General features: G+C 42.8%; 1 long non-coding RNA gene across 1 annotated transcript in view; it reads left to right on the top strand.

Annotated features, from left to right (window-relative positions):
- The window catches only part of Gm42196, a 34866-nt gene extending 30375 nt beyond the window's left edge, over positions 1–4491 (top strand). The window contains exon 3 of the long non-coding RNA XR_880709.1: positions 4355–4491. This is a non-coding gene — a long non-coding RNA (predicted gene, 42196). The remainder of the gene's footprint in view (positions 1–4354) is intronic.
- Positions 4492–7535: the final 3044 nt, after the last annotated feature.

Raw genomic sequence — 7535 nt, forward strand, 5'->3', positions numbered from 1 at the left:
TCATGAAACTGAAAAGCTTCTGCCCAGCAAAGGGCACCATCCTTAGGAAAAAGCGGCAGCCTATAGAATGGAAAAGATTTTTTACCAACTACACATCCGATAGAAGGCTAATATCCAAAGCATATAAAGAACTCAAAAAACTAGATCAAGAAAACAAATAAGCAATTTAAAAAAATGGAGTATAGATCTAACAGAGAATTCTCAAAGAGGAAACTCAAATAATCAAGAAACATTTAAAGAAGTGTTCAGCATCCTTAGTCATCAGAGAAATGTGAATCAAAACTGCTTTGAGATCCTATCTTTTCTCTGTCAGAACGGCTAAGATAAAGCAAGTGACAGATCATGCTGGCAAGGATGCGGAGCAAGAGGACCACTCCTCCACTGCTGATGGGAGTGCAAACTTGTACAGCCACTATGGAAATCAGTGTGGTGGCTCCACAGGAAGATGGAAACCAACCTATCTCAAGATCTAGCTATACAACTTGGGCATATACCCAAAGGACACGCTTCAGAGGCACTTGTTCAACCACATTCGCTGATGCTCTATTCTTAATGGCCAGAAACTTGAAACAACCTAGATGCCTTCCTACAGATTAATAGGTAAAGAAAATGTGACTTTCTTTATAACATTACAAAATGAAATTGTGTTTTTTTTTAAAAAACTGAATAATAAAATTCACAGATAAATGGCTGGAACTAGAAGAAATAATCCCAAGTGAGGTATCACAAACCCAGAAAGACAAATATGATATTTATTCACTTTTATCTGGATATTAGCTGTTAAGTCAATGATAATCAAACTACAATACATAGACCCACAGAGATTAGGTATAGAGGCAGAGACTGGTTAGAGCAGATAGATCTATTCTATAGAAACAGAATGGATAGCCATGAGTTGGGGGGGGGCACTGAAATGGGAAGATCATGTGGGGAGAGGGATGAGAGAGGGAATATGGGGAGAGACAACTAGAAGTAAGGGTGAGCCTACCTGGACATCTACTGTCACCAAATGAAGCTCTTAGCACCAGGGTTGGGTTGCACCTAACTTTTTGTTGGCTAAAGAGGTCACATGGGAACCCACAAACAACCTAGGCTGTTACCAAGACTATAGGTTGCTCTCGATCAACTGATGCTAAGGCCCTGTTTCTGAGGACAACACTTACACAACTCATTGAACATGGAGAAGTCAAGCTAGTGCCTACACACAGCCTTATGTTCTAGCATCTACAGGAAGGTACTGTGCATGCTACCAAAGGAGAAATGTAAACAGCATCCTAGCTACAAACCCTTTGCTATCTGCAAAATCTGCTAGTACAATGGTAGCTTAAAGCCTGGGGAGTGACCAACCCATATCTGTTGTTACTTAAGGGCCACTCTACAAGACGGAACCCATACCTGACACTGCTTGTGTGACTAAGAACTCGAGACTAGATAGCCCAGGGACCTAAGATAAAATCAAATACTAAATCTACTAATCTACTAAATAAACACAGTAATAAAATGACATTCTACTTTACTCATAGATCAGTGCCTCACTCAGCCATCGTTAGAGAAATTCCTCCTGCAGAAGATGGGAACAAATCCAGAGACACACAGTCAGACAACATGCAGAGAGTTAGAGACCTTGGAGCACTCAGTTCTAAATGGGATATCGCCATCAAATCCTTCCCCATGGGGCTTAGGGAACCCTGTGGAAGAGGAGGGTGGGAAGAGAAAAAGAGCCAGAGGGGATGGAGGACAAAAGGAAAGAAAGCTCTAAATCAACTGGGTCAACACACACATGAACTCAGAGAGCCAGGCAGCAGACCCAGGGCCCCATGGGTCTGTACCTGATGCCGTCCTAGAGCCAAAAGAAGTGGTCACACACCCAGAAGCTATCTATCTCCAGTTGATAACCACTCTCAAATGAGAATATAGCTTGCTCCAAGGGAGTCTCACCATGGAAACCACTACTCTTAAGGGTAGGCTACATGCCCAGCCACAAAGGGACAACAGAAAATGAATTCAAAGGCATCTTTGGAGACTTCTTGTCTCAAAATGTCACTGCAGACTTTTTTGTTTTTAATTTTCTTATTATATATGTGTATATATATATATATATATATATATATGGAATTTTTTTTCTTTGTCTTACAGATCTTTTGCACATTATGGCTTCCAGTTAACTGGTTTTGTTTTTGTTTTTGTTTTTGTTTTTTTAAGGGGGAGTGTTCCTGCATGTGCAGACCAGTGGGTCTCTGTGTCTATATCATCTGTGCTTTTTCTCAGCCTCTTTTCCTTCTGCTTGTTTTGTCTTACTCTGACATGTTAGTCTTTATTCTACTTTATTTTATTTAATTATTATCCCTTAGAAGCCTGTTTGTTTTCTAATGAGAGACAGAAAGGGGATGGGTCCCAGATGGGAGTGAAGGTAGGAAGGTGGAGGGAGCTGGGAAGAGTAGAGGGAGGGGAAATGTGATCAGGACATCATAGTCTATTTCCAACAAAAGGAGAAAAAAATCTGAAAGAATTGATAAAAATATGTAAAACTTTAAAAGGGAAAGAAAAAAAAGGCCAATTATGAAAATACAGCAAGATCTATGTGTCCTTGAAAAAAGCTCTTCCTCTCTGGCAGAACTGATCTTATCTTACTGGCAGGGACTGAAATGGGAGGGGCATCCTACTTACGACTGTCATTAATATTAATGCAAGGACTCCACTCCCATCAACTGTCTTGATAACCTTATAATGGGGTTCACTGCAGGTCTGAGAATCTAAAGCTTCCAGAATGAAATTGCTTTACGCAAATGTGGACTCTCTTGATGAGATGCCTCTGGCTCCATCGTGTGCGCTCTCATGGAGATGAAGGCACGTTTTTATTCCATTTTAATTTCTTTTTCTTTTTTTTTCTCGCCCTTAAGGATTTTGGATAACAGAGTTTATTAGCTGGGTTCACTGGCTTCTCTTCCCCAAAGCTTGAAACTATTCTTCAAACTTAGCCAACGCCTTTCCTTTGTGAGCATGCCAGCCTCAGAAACCCAGGCAGGCAGGTGTACAAGGTTCAAGGTGGGCTTCCTGAAGAAAGCTGTGAACGGAGCCTGCTAGCCACAGGCTGGACGCTCCCAACAGCAGAATAGAAGATTCATGTTCATCATTCGTAGGTAATTCTACAATTCTAAACACTGACGAGTTCATAAGACAAACTTTTTGTTTTGTTTTGTTTTGCTTTGCTTTTGCTCTTTTGATAGCAAGATATGTCTTCACTGCAAAGGAGACATTTTATCATAAATCTTCACCCACTTAGAAAGCCCGTTTATACAATTGTGTACAAAAATAATGTGTATATTTATAAGATATTCGTTGTTGAAATGTGCATGTTTATCTGAAGTATTTAAATCCCCAAACACATATATGACCACACCAAGGATGTACACAGGATGCTGTAAAGGACATCAGAATCTCAGCATGTGGGAGTCTGATGCAGGAGAATTGTCTTGAGGCCATCATAGGGAGAATCAGGAGAGTTAGGATGAGATCTTGTCTCAAAAAAATAGAAAGTCTTGGGCTGGAGCAATGGCCTGGTGGTTAAGAGTTTGTTCCACAAACTGGGAGTGGTGGCGCATGCCTTTAATCCCAGCACTCATGAGGCAGAGGCAGGTGGATTTCTGAGTTCAAAGCCAGCTGGGTCTACAAAGTGAGTTCCAGGATAGCCAGGGCTATACAGAGAAACCCTGTCTCGAGAAAACAAAACAAAACAAAACAAAAAACAACAACAACAAAAAAAGAAAAACAAAACAAAAACAAAAACAAAACAAAAAAACCCAAGCAAACAAAAAAAAAAAAAAAAAAAAAGAGTTTGTTCCAAGTTCTGTTCCCAGCCAGACTGCTAGACTAATAACCACTTGGAAATTCAATTCCAACATGTCTGCCTTCCTAGGACACCTGCACATGTCTGCACATATTCCCTCACACACAGAGGCACATGCATCCTTAAAAATAAATACTCTTAAAAATGAAATGCTTTCTGATTTAAAATAACATGGGCTGCATTAGTTTATCCATACAATTCCACCACTACCAATTTGTGAGCCCTGAGCCCTCCCCATCCTCAGTTCTACTGGATACACCACTGGGGCGAATCTATGAATACGTCCGTGCATGCACTGAAAAGCCTTGGGAACATGGCTGCTCAGAGTGCATCAAGGTTACAACAGTGTAGAATAGGAGCTTCTGGTCCTTTGATTAATAGATGTCTTTATTAAGAAAATTCATTTGCTGCTTGGAAAGAGAGCAAGACGGAGCGAGGGAATTTCTGCCAACAGGCAGCTCGCACGGCTGTGTGTGGTAATTAATTTTAAGTGGTTTATATTGGCAGATCAAAGAAGCACCCTAAACACAGCGGATAGGATCCTAGCCCAGGCTGAACCTGGAGTGGGCTGAAACCAGGCTAACAAGCCAGATATAAGGAAAAGAGAGAAAAAGACTCCGAGAGAAGGGGAGGGAGACCAGAAACCCTTGGGGCGTTGGCTCAGGTAGGCTTGTCTTCCACACAAAAATACTTGCTTTGTTCTTGGAACTTTAAAATCTGCATGTATGGGACAAACGCATGAGTCATCTACCCTACAGTGGGACTTCAGTACAGTCAACAATGACATTTAGCAACCCTGATCTTTGAATTTCACTGACTTCCTGCTGCATGAGTGGACCCACCGCCTCATACAATCTTCTCAGCATTTCTGTTTGAACGTGGTTGTCATGGTCATTGTGTTTTCTGTTGCCTACTGTTGTTTAATGAACCACTGAACTTAGTGCTTTGAATGACTCATCAGCTCTCATGGACCTTAGTTAACTGGGCTTGCTGAGACATCCAAGTTTCTGACATTGGTGCTTTCAAATGGCCAGAACTACAACCATCTGAGAGTCCACCTGTGTCTTCGACTTGTGTTGGTGTCCTTACCTGGGCTTCACAGAGAATCTGGGCCCACCCTGCCTCTGGCCTCAGAATCTTTCCTCTCTGCAGGTTTTCTGCACAGGCTATCATGGGTTTCCTCAATTTGAACGGGAAATATTTCCACAGGTTCTTCTGTTTGAATGTGTTGTCTGGATGGTAGCATTATTTTGACAGTGGTTGGAACATTTCGGAGTTGGGACCTTATTTAGGGAATTGGTTACCGGAGGTTTACAGCCCCGTTCCTCTTCCTGACTCCTTTCTCTACTTTGTGATCCACTTAGGTATGTCCAGACTTCCATGGCCAAAGCTGTGAACGTTTGCTGCCTCCGTGAATTTTCCACCAAGATGAACTGTATTCTCAAATTATGAATTAAAATGTATCCCTCCTCCCCTAAATTCCTTCCTGTCAGGCAGTTAGCCTCAGAGGTGAGAAAAGCAACTAAAGCTACAACGGCTCAGAATAGAGCGTTTGCTTACTTGTGCACCAGCTTTCTCCACAGGTAATGTTCCAAGGGGCCTGGGTAGAAGCTGCCGAGTTTCCTTTAATCAGACCATGTAGTCATGTTCACCAGTTCTGTTTTTAAGTTCTGAGACAAGTTTATTGGAGTGTAGAAGAAAAACACTCCAGGGTAGGTGAGCTGTAAATCTCTGCAGCAGCCTAGAGGGGAGAATGAGAGGGGAAGAATCAAAGCCTTGCCTTTGAATTACCAGCATGGAGGTCGCTCAGGGAAGCAGGCAGTCTTGAAGCAGTGGGACCTTGGGGAAAGAGGAAGGAAGCCCAAATTATCAGAGAAAGCATAGTTAGGTGCTGGTCAAAGGAAAGAGACAGAAAAAGGTAAACTGAAGCATTGCCCCTTTCTGAGGCCTGACCAACTCTTTGGGTCAGGAGCTATCTATAGGGCCAGGGCCAAAGAGGAGATCTGATGCATAGGTCTAGGAGGCGTGGCTTGCTGAAGGATGGCTGTCTTAGGCTTTCTATTCCTGCAGAGAAACCCCATGACCAAAAGCAAGCTGTGAGGAGAGGGTTTATTTGGTTTACACTTCCACTTGGTAGTCCACCATTGCAGGAAGTCAGGAAAGGAACCTGGAGGCAGGAGCTGATGCAGAGGCCATGGAGGGGTGATGCTTCCTGGCTTGCTCCTCATGGCTTGCTCAGCTGCTTTCTTATAGAACCTAGGACCACCAACCCAGGGATGGCCCCATCCAGAATGGGCTGGGCCCTCTCTCCTCAATCACTAATTAAGAAAATGCCTTAGAGTGGGATCTTATGGAGACATCTTGTCAGTTGAGGTTTTCTCCTCTCTAATGACTCCAGCATATGTAAAGTTGACATAAAACTAGCAAGTACAATGGTCTTTTAAGAGTAGTAATGTGTGTGTGTGTTGTGGGTCCATATGTGGCAGATGATAGCCTTGTTGGACATCAGTGGGAAGAGAGGCCCTTGGGCCTGAGGGTGTTTGATGCTGCAGTGTAGGGGAATGCCAGGGTAGGAAGATGGGAGTGGGTGGGTGGGTGGGGGGAGCACCCTCATAGAGGCAGGGGGAGGGATGATGGGATAGGGGGTTTCAGCAGGGGAGACCTGGAAAGGGGAAAACATTTGAAATGTAAATGAAGAAAATATCCAATAAAAAATAGTAAAAAAGAAAAGAAAAGAAAAGAAAAGAAAAGAAAAAAACCCACATCTTACAGCAAATTATGTTCCAGAGCAGAAAATAAATGCTTTACAAGGTCATGTGTCCAAAGCTTACAGGCAATTCTACTAGATTCTTCTGAGGAACATAGCAACATCTTATGCCATCACTTGCAGCCATTACCTGCCTCCAGGTGCAAGGTGGCTCACTGAGTAGTGTATAAAAGGACTCTTTGCCACCTCAGTTCTCTCTTCTTTTCTCTTCCCACATGTTCCCACCCCCCTCCCCCTCTCTTCCCCTTTCTGTCTTTTTTTCTGTCCTCTGCCCCTTTTCTCTTCCCTTACAGCTCCATTCCTGTCTGTCTGCCTCACCCCTTCTTCGCCTCCTCTTCCTCCAGATAAACCTCCATTATCCCAGGTCTGTCCCACGGCATGATTTCTCTAGGGGGCACCACGGCGTGGGCACCTGTCGTACCCCCTCCTCCCACTACTGCATTATATTTTATAACAACCCGGAGTAGTGGTTCTCAGCCTTCCCAATGCTGTGACCCTTTAATATGGTTCCTCATGTTGTGGTGACCCCTAGCCATAAAATTATTTTGTTACTACTTCATAACTGTAACTTTGCTACTGTTATGAGTCATAATATAAATAAATATCTGACATGCAACCTCTGTGAGGGTCGTGAGCCACAACTGAGAACCACTACCTAGAAGGTAGTGAGGATGACATTCAAACCCTATTTTCTATGTAGTTCCTGGATGCTTTGCATGATCTATGAAGCAAAATTACAATGAACTAACCTACTAAACCAATACTTATTCTAGTGTCATACAAAAGCAAGTTAGGGGTGCAATTCTATCCTCCTATATCCCTAGAAAGCTGAACTTTAGAGTAAGCAACACTGGGTTTTGAATTATAAATTCAGATTTGAGTTCTTATCCTGAAACTCTGGTCAACTCATTTTATCTCTTT

The sequence above is a fragment of the Mus musculus genome, chromosome 3 (genome assembly GCF_000001635.26).
Source record: "Mus musculus strain C57BL/6J chromosome 3, GRCm38.p6 C57BL/6J".
Taxonomy (NCBI): domain Eukaryota; kingdom Metazoa; phylum Chordata; class Mammalia; order Rodentia; family Muridae; genus Mus; species Mus musculus.